This window comes from Agelaius tricolor, unplaced genomic scaffold (genome assembly GCF_023055355.1).
Source record: "Agelaius tricolor isolate 1412-34295 unplaced genomic scaffold, bAgeTri1.0.p SCAF_1, whole genome shotgun sequence".
In the NCBI taxonomy this organism is placed as follows: Eukaryota; Metazoa; Chordata; class Aves; order Passeriformes; family Icteridae; genus Agelaius; species Agelaius tricolor.
The window spans coordinates 26,677,298-26,694,458 of record NW_027269261.1 but is presented as its reverse complement, the minus strand read 5'-3'; positions in this window follow the sequence as shown (position 1 = coordinate 26,694,458).

Sequence of the window (17,161 nt, the reverse complement as noted above, 5' to 3'; positions counted from 1 at the left end):
AGCATCCACAATATGCTGTACAAATGAGTAAGAGCAGCTTATGAATTGAGAAGAGTATTCTTTCACCTTCTTGTACTCCCATTTGTCTATTTCATATGTTCCCCTTAGCTGTTGCACTGTTAAAACCCTTGAAAATGCTCCACACCATTTGTGATTTTAAACATTTCCATCACATCCCACTTAGTTATCTTCTTCTAGACTGAGAAATTCCTGGTTCCTCCAGCACCAGTGTTAAATCACCCTTCCCTTCCCTTCCCTTCCCTTCCCTTCCCTTCCCTTCCCTTCCCTTCCCTTCCCTTCCCTTCCCTTCCCTTCCCTTCCCTTCCCTTCCCTTCCCTTCCCTTCCCTTCCCTTCCCTTCCCTTCCCTTCCCTTCCCTTCCCTTCCCTTCCCTTCCCTTCCCTTCCCTTCATCAAGAACTCCTCCTGAAGTCCTCATGTGCACTTTACATTCCTAAGAAACTCAGACCAGCAGTATACTTTGATACCTTGGCATCCACTGCTTTTCTAAATAATTTACAAACATGCAATACCTTACAAATAAGTTTCTGTGAGACATCACTGGAAATATTATTCTGTTGAAAAAATTTATGAGTCATTCACAGACTGTTTCCTAACCTTTAACCATAAGAGAGTAAAACTTTTTTCCTACCACTTCTTTCATGTCACTTTAATTCCTTATGAGCTTCTGTGGAGTGATGCTGTTGAAAATGAAAACTAAAAACTTATCAGTTGACCTCCTCTGTGCACATTTTCCATGGCTTCTCCAAAGGACTCCAGCAGATTTGCAAAGGATGGCTTCCTGACCACATCCAATTCTGACCCTGTGCCAGGGGAGGCTGAAGTGGAGCAGGCAAAAGCAGAACCAGACTGCGGAAAACACAACAGAAGATATTTGCTGCAGAGTTAAAGTAACAAGGTGCTGATATTTCAGAGGGGAAAATATGTGTTAGTGCTAGTGCTGCTGTTTGAAAACAGCATTAATTGGACCATGTTGAAGAGATGTGCCCTCACTGAGAGACAAGAGCACTGAACAGCACTTGATAGTCAACAAAAAATTTACATAGAAATGCAATTTTATTAAATTATTAGGCTTAAATTCTTATCAACTTGTTAATCACCCAAAAAGAGGGGTCAAAAATGCACAATATCGAAGTAATTGATAAAATGTCTTTAAAAGAACCTCAGAGAGCTTTAGCAAACTTCTTATATGTAGATGTTCTCTGGGCATGGTATAAATATCTGAATGTGAATTCAAAGGCTAACATCTTTATAAATATTAAAAGCATCAACAGAGTTTTGAATGAAATGTGTTTTCAACCATTAGGCAAGGTTTTTTTGAAAAATGTATAATTCTTACATAATTGATAGCAGCAGCTAATATTTGTCTCATTATTATTGTCATTTAATTACAGTGCAATTCTCTCCAATATTTTTTCAATGTAATTTAACAAGTTGTATGTCATCTGATAGTATTACAAAATGTGCCATTACATAAGCAATTGACAGCTATGCTGTTTTAAAAACATTGGCTTCCCAACAGCATAAATTATACAAGTGTAAAAGAAAGTCCTAATGCAAAATGCATCTTCACTAAATCACTGCAAAAGAAAATTAAGGAAAAGGAGTACTTCAGCCACAACTGCATACAACAGTATTTGTTTAATGGCTCAGGGAGACTAGGAAGTCTGAATTTTATTTGTACAAAATGTTAAGACCAGAAGGGTTGTCATCTCAACTCATCTTCCAGTAATGCCTACTTACAAATGTCTTCTAGAGTTCCTTGTGTACCACCTATCACCCTACTAAAGGAACAGACAAATACTGATAGTGGTTCTACTATGTGATGCTGAACTGTCCAGAAGTTTTGTGTCCATGGTCCAAGCTCAGCCAGGGAAAAAGTTTCTAGTGGCTTTAAAGGACCATAGATCAAGACTTACAAATCAGAGAATATGTAAGAAACCATGTTTAGAAGCATGAGTGTTTCTGAGCTAGCCAGAGAGACAAGTCCAAACTCAATCCTTACTTCTCAAATCAGCTGCAAACTTACCCTGAGTCTATCAAGAAGGACCTTTGGTGACAAGGGTTTCATTCTGTGCCAAGACTAAAATACAGACATTTCAAAATTTCTTGAAAAGAACTATTTGAAAAACACTCAAGGTCATTCATAAAAACCCATTTTGAAGTCAATATTTGCATCTGTGCTGTAATAAATAATTAATTTTATTAGAGAAAATATAATACAAAAGCAAAAAAACAATTTCAAGAGAAAAATTAACCCCCAACAATGTTTAAATGCATTATCTTGACATTTTTCCTTTCTTTCTTTCAAAAGAAAATTCAGGTGAAATCAAGTTGACTGTTTGCTGTGTAATTTGGATTTAGCAGAACCATGACTTCTCATGGAGCTAGTTCTTTACAAACCCTTCGCACCAATTTTTGGCTTCTCTCTTGGCTCATTGATGTCAGACCATTCTGGATGACAGCAGCCTTCCAGGTGAGGGCTGGTGCTCCCTGCCTGCCAAACTCACAGTGATTCTGAGGCTTTGCTTTCTCATCAGCATTTGCACCTTTGGGCCATCACCAAAACTCGCACTCAGAACACCCACTTCTCCTAAAAGAAGAGAGTAGCACTTCACAGTAAAAGAGAAGAGAGCAGCACTTCACAGCAAAAATAGCCTTCTTCAAAAGCAAGACACAAGGAAAAATGCCATCCTGATCTTAACAAAAAGCCTGGTTCTTGCATCGTTAAGATGTTTAAGAACGTTATGTAGAACTTTATGTTCCTGTGGCTTGCAGGAAAAGGCAGAAGTGTCACACTCACACTACCACTAAAAATAACTGACACGTGTAAAAATAAACAAAGCACCACTTTGCCTAGTATCTTTTAACAATGAGAAGAATACTTGTACAGTAGGTGGTAAACTGAAACACACCATATTTGATATGAGAAGGCAACTTCATGGGGAGTGATGGAATAAAGCTATGCAATCATGTCTCCAGGGTCTAATTTGACTGTAAGATTTAAATAACAACCCTATATCCCACTTGAACTTGTATATTTTCTGCTCAGTGGCAAGGCAGCAGAAATTTCAAAATTTGGAAAGGATATGCAAAAGCTGCAAGCTCACTTTAGACTCTGGAAGAGTCTAAAAATATGGGGCCAGTGTAATCAGCATTTGGTCCTTTAATATTGGTCAGCAAAGGAACTTTTGAACACTAACATTTCTGTCAGTACTGAGAGTGTTCTTCAGTTTTTTCACATTAAGGCCTAAACAAAAATTGCTAAAAGTATTCTATGAGTCAGCTCACTAGCCATAAGTGGTAGAATAGTTCCACACACACAGTTGAAGCAGGCATGTATCAGGTACAGACCAGTTAATTCTGGAAGTCCTGAGAAGCTTAAAAAAAGCATAGAGTGCTGCAATCACTTTTGTAGTTTATCTCCCTGACTGGATACAGGGAAGTTGTACTCATAGTTGAGGGGACCGGGTTCATAGTTTTTAACTAACAGGTTACTGGGGAGTAGGAGAACAATAAAATTAGGCAAATGGAGTAGCTGAAAAAAAATTTCAAATAAGAAGAAAACATTTGCAAGTGTAAGCTTATCCAAGGAGAGCTGTCTGTTCTGCCCTTTGGCCAGCCTTCTGCAGACATTCATATGGAAACTCTGTTAATGCTCAGTGAGATAAGAGCACACAGTTGAACTTATATTTGAATCGGGATTGTTTATGTGGGATTTTCAAGTCAGAATAAGAAACAAGGTGATTTGAGACCTCAGGGTTAGTCCTGATTTTTTGTCATCGATTTCATAGTGTCTTTCTTTTTGCCTGCTGTAAAAAATGAATGTACACATGAATAGATGTTCAGCAAAATTATATTCCTGCCCTGCTTTTCATAGTCTTAAAAAATTGCATGAAGTAAGCATCAACTTGAAAATATTCTCCCCAACTTCAATTTTTATTCAGTTTCCTTAGAAAGACATCCCATATGAATCCTAGGCTCCCTTGCCTTCACATTCAGATCCCCCAGTACTCCTATATATCTCTTCTGAAGTTATCTGGATTCATTTGATATTGTTTATGAAGGATGAAGAATAAAACACCTCTTCATCTCAATGTAAAACACTAACACCCATCATCAAAGCTGCTACGGGCCAAATGAAAATCTGGTTATGAAATACAAAAATGGGTAATGAGCTAAGCAGTCTGAATTAAATGACAGGCCTTTGGAAAATGTTGCAACTAATATTTCACTTATTACTACGGAACAAATGTTCTCTAGTAATGAGAGAACTAATGCAATTGAGTTTTTAGATCATGTGGAATGATGAACAACTGAGAGACTTGAATTAGAATTAGACCTTGAATTTTTTGAAGTCAAAAACTTGAGAAGTTTGTCTTTCAAGCCAAAAATGGGAACAAACCCTAAATGCATAAAAAGATAGTGCCATATGATCAGAGAATAGAAAGCATAGTAAATAAAAAGGAAAAAAAAATGTTTTGGCCAGATTTGTTCATTAACCTAACCTTTAAAGTTTGCCACATTTTAGAACAGGTTTTGAAGGAACAGATAAATAAAGGCTTGGAGGTAAAGGAACTATTGGATATCATGCAGTAGGATATATAATAAAAGAAGGGAGATCTAGGCAGACCAGCTTAATAGCTTCCTTTGATAAGATAGCTGATTTTCTAGACAAAGGAAAAGGAGTCAATGTCATCTATCTAGACTTCAGTAATACATATGGTATGGTGCCACATGGGAAATTATTTGTTAAGCTGGAGAAGATAGGGATTAGTAGAGGAATTGAAAGATAGGTAAAGACTGTCTCAAGGAACGACAGCAAAAGATAGGGTTGAAAGGAAAAGTAGCATGAGGGTTACCAGTTAGCAGTGGAATTCTTTATGGATCTGTCTTGGGTCTGATCTCCTTCTTATTTCAATTAAGATCATGACACAAATATTTGGAATGTGGTGATACTGCATGGGTTGGCACTATCAATACACAGGAGAGAAGGATATCATGCAGAAAAAGGCTGGATGACAGTAAGGACAGGTGTAATAGGAAAGGGATGAGAAGCAGCATTTTGAAGATAATGAAGCTAGTCACTTATCCCCAAATGAAGATAATGCATTTGGAAACTAATAACAAAAATTAGGAATCAGTTAGAAAAGACTGAGTGGAGGGGACCCCAGGGTAGCTGTCTGTCACACTACAGCTGAGGGCTAGCAGTGAGATACTGCAGTAAAAAAGGCACAAAAGGAATGCATCAGGAGGTGTATTTTGGGTGTACAGAGCACGACTAGCTCCATTCTGAAAATCTCTGCTGAGGTCTCATTGTAAGTGTTAACACAGTCCTGCTAAACAGTCTCAGGTGAGATAAATCAAAACAGGACCAGGTGCAGAGAGGGCTAACCAAAACAAGAGAGAAAATGAAGACTAAACCAACAAGAACTCAGTCAGGGATACCTATAAATTCTGAGGCTGTCATTAGAAAATAAACACGTGTACCTTAACTCACATTCAGGATGTAAGATTTCTCCTTCAGGTCTGTAGTGAGACTCTGACCCTTTGTGTCTCCTGAGGGATGGATATTATCAGGAGTCAGTGCTAACAACTGGTCAGACTGAGGGAGCTACTTACATCTTTCAGGGAACATATATATAGCATTTAGACCTAAATGGCAGCCTATCAGGCAGGAACCTTTTGTTTCTCTCAGCTTCATAGGGTGCTTCCTTCCTAAGGAATTATGGCACTCCATCACACCTTTGTGACCAAATGAGTAACACAAGCAACAGCAGTGCTCCACAGCAGCCAGGGACCTGTTTTGGAGCCCTGACAGTGGTCATCTATTGGCCAAGACTGATGTCCTCCATTCCTTGATGGCTACAGACCTCATTCCACACCAGCCTTACAAGATATCAGGTACTCACCGGTATTACAAGCTCTTACCTCCCTCAGAGTGATACAAAGATGGCAGATTATCTAGGGAATCTGATTCATCTTTTCCATAATCCAACTTGGATAGTGATGTTCTAGGAGTTTTCCTATTAAAACAGCCCAATTAGCACTTTGGAAACATGTCAGCAATGTTTCAAGCCTTGAAACAGGATCTTATTACTTCATAATGAACATGTGCAGCCTTGCTTGTAAAAAACACTTCTGCAACCTTTAAATAATAAGAAAGACTGGTGTAAAAATGACCCTGCAAAATCCTCCTTAAAGTTAGCGGAACAAAACCCCTTTTGCCATGCTATTAATGATATCCCACCAAATTCTAGTGGAAGAGGAATTAGCATTTCAGGTCACAGGCTCTACAGAAGACAAATACCTATTCCTGCCAGCTGTAACATCTGGAAATTCTGATCATATTCTGCTATAGACTTTCAGACTATTTTCTCTGATGCACAAAATCCAAAATTGCTGGTGTGGTATATTCTGGTGGTATATCCTGGTGTGGTATATCCTGTAGTCTGCTGCACAGCAATGTGTGGAAGGAGGTTGGGTGTAAAATGACTGAGTTAATGTTTACTTACATGGATCTTTTGCCACATTAGGACAGGTCCCCAATGTCTGTGTCACTTGGAGTTTAGGTTGCTGCTGAAAAAAGCTAGTCACATCTAAGTATATTCTTTCCATTTCATCACTGTCAGCAGAAGTCCAGATATCCCCTTTTTTTCCTGTCATTCTCTCAGCAGTGTTTTTTTACAATTTAAGAAATCATACAGAGATAATTAATAGGCTATAAAAATCCAAATATTTAGGTAATCATTTCCCCACTTTTAAAGATAAGCCATTGCAAAGGAAAGGATGGCAGTGCAAAGACAGCATTCTCAGAAGAAGTGAACTGAGACAACATTCTGGGAAATAAAAAGACTTTTGGGCATGATCTCAGTTAAACAATCCTTTTAGGTAATTTTGTTAGAATACGAAATTTTACAGCAGAATTACAGTCCACAAAAAATAATTTGTTGTATTTCAAGGAAACAAGGCAGGAAAGAGGTGAGTTCCAATATTTACCCAAAGAGGCAGCTGTATTCAACAGATTTATTTATAATAATATTATTTGGTAGCAAGGAACTTACCATGGCTGAATGTAAAAAAGTATTTTTTGATGAGTTAAAGAGATTAAGAAAAATCAGGCAGATTTTGACAGAGAATGGTGTGTAAATGAGAGGTGTTATCAGCCTGAATCTGGCAGCTCCATTTTTGTTATGGTGAAAAATATCAGTATTATTTACTAAGAAGATTAGGGCTGAATTGGAAGAGAGGCTGGTTGTTTGGAGATTGAGATAAGATAAAGGATTTTACCTTCTATGCACAAGCCAAATGCAATACACACAGGACTGTTATCTCCAGCTCAGGCCTAGCAGAGGTGTATTAAGATGTACATTGTAATTACCAGTGGCAGGAGTAGATTTCATAAAGGCTATTTTAAAATCGAATAAAATGCTGGCCTTTAATTATACAGCTTTGAAACATTTTTCTTAGTTAATTGCAACAGGGAAAAAAAATCCACCTAATATTTGAAACTGATTCTTGCAGAGAAAACACAAGCAGAGCAGGCAGTCTTTGCCTGATCTGCACTTGTTTTGCTATCTGGCTTCATTCTGTGATTTGAAACACAGAGACAACTGAGACTGCTAAACACCTTCCTCATTTTCCCCCTGCTATCCAGAAAGCAAGATTAGCAAGGATTGGGGAAGGTGGGGGCTGGCAGGAGTGGGGGAAGAATAAATCTCCCTTTCATGACATAATTAATTAGTTCCAAAAATGAGCTGCGCTCTCGTGAATCTCTCATGGCTGGCAGTGGCAGTTCCAGCTCCCAGTACTCCCAGTGATGTCTGTGGGGTTGTGAGGGGCAATATTTTTTTTTACCACTGAGAAGTATCCAAAGGAGAAGACCAAACCAAGTGGTATGTTTAGCACCAAGACTGTTTGCACCTGGGCTGGTACTCACACAAGACTGCTGTTGTCAATAAACACAGACCAAGCTGGTAGTTTTGGAGGGAATTAAAAAAACCCTGAACTCCCTCTCTTCTAGAAGATGTTGTTATTGTCATATATCCCACAACAGCACCATACCTCACAGCAATTCTCTGGCTCTTTAGGTTGCACTGTTAAGAAGTGAAAACAGGAAGGAACCTCAGGCTGCCCAGGAACTGCCATGAGGCACTGCCGCAGTGCATGTCCCCTCTGGGCTTCCATTTCTGCTTCTCCTATGAGGAATATTACTGCCATGTTTAGCTCTTACAATGATGATCAATTGCTTTGCCTCTTTCCCACTGTGGGGAACATATCTATGTTCAAAAACCCTTCTAAAGCACTTCCATGTGGTGAAAACTCAAAGTTATTTTGCGATTTCAATTTCCACACCAGCCAAAAGCCTTCATTACATCCACACCTCTATTTATTTATTTGAAAATCCAACATCATAAGCATATGTAATATAACAAGTGTATGCAGTCATTAGCAAACTCCTCTGGGGAGTTTACTATTCATGTTACTAAAGGCAAATAAATGCCCTTAGACTTGAGAATCCTGAAGAATATATTTGGGTTTATTTTGGTGTTACTTTTCTGCTAGAAATTGTGAAGGCTGCAGTTACACAGCTGGCTTTTCATGCTATGACTGCTATAAGCAGCTAATTAAATTACTACTGACTCTCTATTGCTCAGTGAGTTGCTGTTGGTAGCACTACTTCATATGACCTTCAGTTTTGCTGTTTGTACAAGGTTATAAAATCTTGCCCATTGGTCATATGACCTTCAGTTTTGCTGTTTGTACAAGGCTATAAAATCTTGCTGGTCCATTTCAGTGTAACAGTGGTGAAAAACATGATGAGATAATAAAAAATGTATAGTTGTATCACAAAACAAAAAAAATGTGGAAAACGATAGTATTTTTCATGAAGACAAAATGCAGATAAACTCCTCTTAAAAACAATGTGTAATTCACCAGCTTTCTAAGGTACTGCCCTCTCTACATGTGGGGAGTCCCTTCTAGTGCTCAAAATATCTGCATCTCAGAAACAAGCTGCTAGGAAAGCTGGGGTGGGCACCACTATGGATCTTGCACATTCCCGTGGCTTCCTCCCTTTAATCTACAATGTTCTGTTTCTCGATATCTGTGGGAAGAGATCCCAGAATATATCAAACCACATGATTTCCCCCCTCTTTGTTTGGAACTAAAAACACACACAGCCATTAAAGGCAAGACAACAGTTACTGACAACTCGGATACACTGATCAGATCCAAGCGTTGTACCAGCACAAATGGAGTAGGAAAAATTTTGTGCAATTTTCCCTGAAGGAAGCTGGAGTTCGGACTTCTGCCTACAATAGCAATGCTTGGATGCATTGTGTCCACACTGCTGTGGTCTGCTGGTCTCAGAGGAGGTTAAGGTGCTAATTTACAGACAGAAATACAAATAATAATTATTTGGATGTGTCAGAAATTTTGCCAAAGACTAGTTTTAGTAGGATGTAGCATCCTACTAGTCTGTAGGATGCTACATTCAGCATTTTAAAGGTGCTGTGAATCTGTTCTATGTCTTGATGTAAATTTAACTCACAATTTTTTCTGTCAACATTAATGGCAAAATAATTTCAACACTATTGTTAGGCTGTAGCGGAGCACTGAAAGCAACTGCTTTTGTTAGTGGGTAATTTTGTTCCTAAAAACACAAACTGTGCATGAAAACAGTCAAACCATTCTCTGACCCCTGTCTTGTTCCTGAGCCAGTGCAGCTCCTTCCCCCTCTCCTTTTGTCCAGACAGCAATGTTCCTAGCTATCAGGTTTTGAAAATCTTGCCCTGAATTAATTTAACAAGAACCATATTTGAACAGAAGTAACAAATCCAGCTTTATGAATGCCCAGAAAAAACAAAGTCCAGATTCTGGACTGCAAAAGTTCACTCAAATCAACAAAGTGATGCTCTTTCTCTGCGCTTCCAATCAGTTTATTCTAAAATAAAACTATAGTGTACTAATAGACCAGAATCTATTAGACTTGTTCACAGTTCATTTTTCTTAGTTATTGGTGGCCAGGAAGTATAGAAAATTGCAAGTACAGTAAATATTGCATTCTGTTGGAGAATAGTCATCCATCCATGAACATAATGCTGAACACAGAAATATTACAGTGTTTTTGTAAACTGGATAAATTGTACTTTAATGTGCTTTTATGGAAAATGACCACTTAGAGAACAAGTGCATTTGTTCCATGTAGGTACCCACAGACTTCTTGCAGTGTAGAATATGTTTGGTTTGCTTTTAAAAGCAGAACTAAACAACAGAACTTTACATTAAAGTTAGAACCATAAGCAAGAAAACATGGTGAAAGCAAACGCAACTTATATTTAACAGCTGTGTTTGCTTTTTCTTTTCCTCAACAAAACCTGACCAAAATGGCAAATTTCATAAATTAAAAAAAAATGCCAAAACAAAATATGTAGTAGTTTCATTGATTAGGGGTAACAGCAAGTTGCCAATAGAAAAGTAAATAAATGGAGGCTTTCAAGAGCTGTGCACTTCCTGTGTGGTGCTGAGCACCCACTGCATATTTTAGGGTGCTTGGAGCATTCATCATCTTGCAAATGAAGATTTGAAAAGAAAGCTACTTTGCTTTCCTTGAAGCAGAGTTTTAGTTAGAAACACAATTATATATATATATGTGTATATATATATATATATATATGTATAATATTATGTATAAATATATATATATAGCTGGTATGTTTAAGAGTTATACAACAAATGCTGAATAAAATACATATATTCAGATTGGCTGAAGCAATTAAAACTGTTTAGTGTGGTATATACAGCAGGAATGATTACATTCGTAATCGATACCATAGGAAGAAGATTTGGGAAAAGAACTGGTGATGAACAGACCTAGAAATACAGGCTGGATGACTTCTTAAACATAATTTAAGCCAACTTTGTTTCTGCCCAGAAATTTCTAGTGATTTACAAAGCTTGCAGTTTTAGCCTCAGCTATGCAAGTTACTTAGTATGCTAGGGTTGTCTTCAAAATTTTCTGCCTGCACATTTGGGGGGAAAAAAGATATCTCAAAGGCCATAAGGCAGAAATCTAGTTTCTAACTTTGCCTGAGAGTGACAGTGTTGGTCATGTCTTTGTGGGCTCAATGTGCTGTTTGGTTGTTGCAGAAAAAGAGGATTCCTTACTGTTCCAGCTATGATTACATGCTCAGATATTATCTTGATGGCTTTAAGAGACATCCATGTGTGCAGTGGGGTGCAACTGGTTGACACAAAATAATATTTTTTCCAATTTGTTCCATGGTGACAGTAATTCAGACAAGAAGATGATTTTGTGTTCTTCTGTAACATTCTACCTGGCCAATAATTCCAAGATAATACAATGGATATTTACAAAGACTTTTCTTCATATATATATATACACATATATATATGAAGAAAAGTCTTTGTAAATATCCATTGTATATACATATATATATGTATATATATACACACACACACATATATATACATACATATATATATATGTATGTATGTATTTATAAAAAATGTAATTGCTCATATTTGTCAAGGATTTTTTTTGTTTTTTTTGTTTTATGGATTTATGTGCAGATGAACTCCACTGCAAATCAGTTCATTACATTCCATATTCATGAGTGACCCTTCTCTAGTGTCCTTTTTTTCTTCTAAATATGAGATGTGGTCTTGGTGTGTACAGGGAACCTCTGACAAGCAGTTCTTGGCAGGGAGTGCTCAGGAGTACCTAAAATTCAACATTTACCTAGGTTGCATGTCTTAAAAGGACAGAGTAGATCAAACAATTCTTAATTTAACTTACTTAATTACCTGCCTCTATCCTCAGTTTTGGTAAACTGCAATGAGGTTTCTGGGGAAAGCGGTATTCCCAAAGAACTAAAAAATAAAGGAGACATGCCTTTTGCTTACTTAGCAATCTAATTCAGCTGAGGGCTGAGCACACTAAAAAGTGTAGAGTTTTCAAATCCTAATTCAATCATTTATGGACTAATGTCTATTTCATTTGGCCCAGAGAGTACTCACTTAAAGGTCATAAGTGAATTGGAACAAAAAAAAAAATTACATATTTTAATTTGAATTTCAGGATTTCTGTGCAAATTGTGTGTCCAGGACTGCTGGCTATCAAATATATGCAGAGTCTATTTACACCACTCCGCCTGCCTGGAGCACACCATAGTTTGTAATGTTTCACTAACATTAACCAAGAAGTAGCAAGCAGAGATTTTCCAAGTGTTTGTGATAGTTAAAATGTTAAATTGGATGGATGCCACCAGACCATCAATCTCAACTCCATATTTTGCAGAGATCTCTAGCGATATTTCTTAGACAGCTGTTGCATCAGTAAATTTTGGAACTCCAAACCCAACCATGAGTAACATTTTAATGCAAATGCTGCTATGGATTTTTTACTGAATGACAGAAAAATAGTTCACATTTTCAACCTTGTGGGGTCCTTGCATCTTGCAAATGTGAGTAATAAAAATTGCATTCAGTCAAATAGAATAATACAACAGCAGTCACCATTTCCAATTGCTTCCCCCAATTTATGGTTCTTACATCATTTTTACCAGACTCATCTCCAGACATGCAGAGAACTTCAGCCACATTCTTTGGATTCCTGAAGTAAAGTCATATGCCAAAGACAGATCAGCACATTGAAAGCTTTTCACTTAATTTTTCTTTTTCTAATGTGCTTGTATAAATTTTGAGCAAACACAGAACCATTGCGATCCCACACTTGTAAAGTACCTAAAGAAAGGAAAAGTTATTGGTGCAAGATTGCCTTTTGCTAGATGTTGAAGGGAAAGAAATGCAAATTCATGCACCTCTGCTCATCAGTACCTCATGAGCCTCAGTAATGAAGAGAGCTGTGTTCCATAGGATCTTCATCACTAGCAAGGAGAGGGATGCACAGGGGAAAATGCCCCGCCTACAGGTGGCTTCTTCAGGGTCACTGTTCTGAAAGACAAAGTTAAGGAAATACTGAGGAATCAAAGGGATTGAGATGTTCTGCTCACTGTCAACACTTCTTTCACATTCCATCCCCAGAAAAGACAGACAGACGTTTCCAGCGCTGGTCAGTTACTACTGGAATAGACAGAAATTCCTCTCTTTTTAAGCAAGCAGTAGGCAGCTGCTTTGATGAGCTTGTATCAAGGTGAAAATACTCATTTGCCTTCTCCACCCACAAAGGCATCAAACTTCCCTATGAACTGTGGTGTAGAGTTTTTGCCCGTACCCAGAGCAGACAGCAGCTGGGAAGTGCTCGGGAAACACTTTGCATGCATTCTCCAAACAACACCCTGGCTGCCTTCCATGGGTAAGGAAAGCTCAGTCAAATCTCATTGGTTTTAGCTAACAGCTAACAAGAAATTTCCTCAGAATGTGAGGAATTCACATCAGCATCCAAGTGAAGACAGCTAGGATTAACCAGATGTCCACCAACCCAAATAAATCCACTCATTGGGATTTTGCAGAGAGCATAGATGCTTTAATTTGCCTATTGAACAAATTGTGCCTTTATGATATAATCAGTTATTTTCCACATGGTAATTCTATTGCCAGTGGTCTCTATTGTTGCAAATAATGTAAACACTTATTGTATAAATTACTGATTGTCATTTGCAAACAAAACCTTGGACGGCATGTTTAGGAATCACCTTGCAGTTGATGAAAAGATCACTGTTAAGATGTACTAGACCAGCAAGAGAGCAAGCTGCTGGCAACAATTTATTTTACCTCAAGGCGTTTTGGACGACTCAGTGTTCTATTAAACACTGAGCATGAACCATCAAAACAGATGCTGCCTGGCAGATATGTCTCAGCCTCGTACTGTTCCAGGACTTACGCACTTAATCAGCATCTTCTAGCAGACTGTTTTTGTGAGCAGCAAACCAGCTCCATTTTAAATGAGATGAAAGCCAAAGACTTAATCCACCCATCAATGCCAGCAGAAGCCTTTCATGCCCACTGCACGCCTATGTTGTATTAATTACACCAAAATGAATCCTTCCATCTCACCTAAACATGTCTCAGCTGTGCAGTTCTGACCTTGATCTATAACAAATGCTAGATCATTTTCCATCAGTAACAAAAGATCTTGAACTCAACTACAAGAATTGAGAACTTTCATTCTTACCTGATACTCTTAACTTGCACAGATCTGAAGCTGTCTTCATTTCTCTATGCAATCATTTAATGTGTTTCTTCTGACCTATCTTGCTAAGGAATTCCTTAACTGTTCTCCCATTCTTCTATCACCGCTTCCACTGCTACCATTATTTCAGTGAATATGAAGTCCTTACCAGGACTGGAGCACATTTCTGAAGCATTATCTTATTTAGATAAGGGAGTCTGTCAACCCAGACAAGTTACAGATTCACTAAACTGCACTTCAGCAAGTACTAGCTTTAGCCCTTTGTTCATTGGGAATAACAAGACATTAAGGTCCATTGCTGCTGTGCTAAGGTGTCAGGCTCAAGCAGAGCATTATTTCATCAGGCAGTGAGAGGCTGGCTACAACCATCTTGCTAACCAGATGTATAAAGGCTATGAAAGAGAGGTGAGGTCAGTGTTCACTTGCTTTCATTTGCAAAGGTGCCCTCCTCAAGGTAAGTATAGGACTTATCTTTCTCCTTTGTTTCCCTTGGGGGGCTGCCATGCATCTACATGCTGTGACAGTCCCAAAGTCGACACAGTGTCATCTTGATGAGGATGAGACAAATCCCTGCAGAATCCAGGAAGCTTTGACTGTAAGAAATTACATTTGATAGGACTCCTGAGGGAAGGTTCTGGCTTCAGATGCTCTGACACAGTGCTGACACAACACCTTCAGCACAGGGAGGCCACACAGACTTTCAGGTTGCAGGAGCAGGCTGCAGTAGTGTAAAATGCACCCAATGAAAACTTCCCAAAAAGGGACACAGTAGAAATCATTAAGACTGTCACCAGTGATTGGGCAATGAGGTTTATGCCATGTTCAACCCAGTTGCAATCAAACACAGCTTTGTAGCCCTTCTTCTCCCCAAAAAGTGTCCAAATCACTATATCTTGCAGTTTCTCATGGTAGGCAATTTAACATTCAGAACAATGATATGCAAAAATGTATTCCATAACATAACCTGAGAAGAAACTCCTCTTACTTCAGGCATTGTCTTTTGTATGGAAAATTCCCAAGCCTGTGATGACTCTGATTGATTGATTGATTGATTGATTGAATGATTACTCCATAATGATGCTTTATCTACTGTGCTTGTTAATCTAACAACTTGTTTACAATAGGCCCTTAGAGGTAAGATTGTACATACATAATGCATCAAGGGTGACTGTATTTTTTGCCTAATGCACAGAGGAATCCAGTGAAATGGGCAGTTACGTGTATTTTATCGGGCTACAGTTTTCATTAGCTGGATGAAAGCTTGAGACTTGGCCACTGGACATACAATCTTGCACTTCTTACCCTAACAGTCCCACTCAAAAGAGCGAAAGTTCATTGCAAGATAAAAAGAATCACCACCTTAAATCTTGTCTCTCTTGTATGTAGATATTTGCATTTATGCTTCAGCACATTTTTGTGGCCAAAGGTGTATCTTCTCTGATAATGGTGATAATAGGAACCAGTCAGGAATAGCAAACCTATTTTTCTTATGTATTAGCACTCCCAATTTTGAATAATCTTACTAGCATGAGTCTGTAGTACTTACAATTTCTGTAAGTACCGATTATATTTTCGAAGTCAAAGTGGGATAAAATTAGTGCATTGTACCTCGTTGTTGCTGCTTTCTATAGTAGTCAGCCATACATAATGAACAATACCATGTGAATGTAAGTTTGAGAGGTAAGAGCTTGATTCTTTGAAAAAACACTTACGTGGCAGTATGAGCTCTTGCTGAGGATCTTCATCATGTGAATATCATGCATACAGTCTAGTTAATAAAGAAAAGCTGAGTTCCATGGATACATGGGACCTGCTGTGTAGGTGGAGTCCTGGCACATGAGTGTTTTTTTCAGCACTGAAGTCCATTCAGCAGCCCAGAAAACCATGTCTTATAACATTTGTACACTCCACTTCTTCTCAGGGAATGGTATCTGTATATCTGGTTTGCCAATGTCAATAGGCAAGTGTTGTGGTTTAGCCCCAACCAATAATCAAGCAGCCACTCATCCACTCTCCCCTGGAGGGATTTGTGGGAGAATCAAAAGGGTAAAAGTGAGAAAACTTGTGGGTTTGGATGAGGACAGCTTAATAGGTAAGCAAACACTCTGTGCACAAGCAAAGCAAAATAAAGATTTACTACCTCCCATGGGCAGGCAGGTGTTCAGCCATCTTCAGGAAAGCAGGGCCCCATCACACATATCAGCTACTTGGGAAGACAAAATGTCAGAACTCCAAACATCTCCCTCACTCCTTCTTCTTCCACCAGCTTTATATGATCAGCACGATGCCATGTGGTGTGGAATAACCCTTTTGTCAGCTGGAGTCAGCTATCCCAGCTGTGTCCTCTCCCAGTTCCTTGTGCACCCCCAGTCCCCTCACTGGTGGGGTGAGAGGCAGAAAAAACCTGGACTCTGTATGAGCTCTGTTCAGCAATACCAAAAGTGTTTCTGTACTATCAGCACTGTTTCCAAGACAAAGCCAAAACCACAGCCTAGTACTAGCTACTGCAAAGAAAATTAAACTATATCAGGTAAAACTAACATATTTCCAACCCTTTATTCCATATCATTCATATCAAGTGAAACCCATGGCAAGCACAGGAACCTGTCACCAATGAAACAGCAGTAACAGTTATAAATTCAATCCAGCACATTCCTATCAAACCTGTCAAACCCTTTGAGTCCCACATTAGGCACCAAAAAGGACAGTCATGGTTTAATCCCAGCTGGCAACTAAGCCCCACACAGCCACTCACTCTCTCCCACTGACAGGAGGAGGAAGAGAACAGAAAGGTTGGAAAAAACTTGTGGGTTGAGATAGAGACAATTTAATGGTGAAAACAAAAGCCACGTGTGCAAACAAAGCAAAGTGAGAAATACATTCACTACTTCCCATTTTCAGGCAACCAATATTCAGCCATCTCCAAGCAGAGCTCCATCATTTGTCCGGTCCGGCTGTCTGTCTCT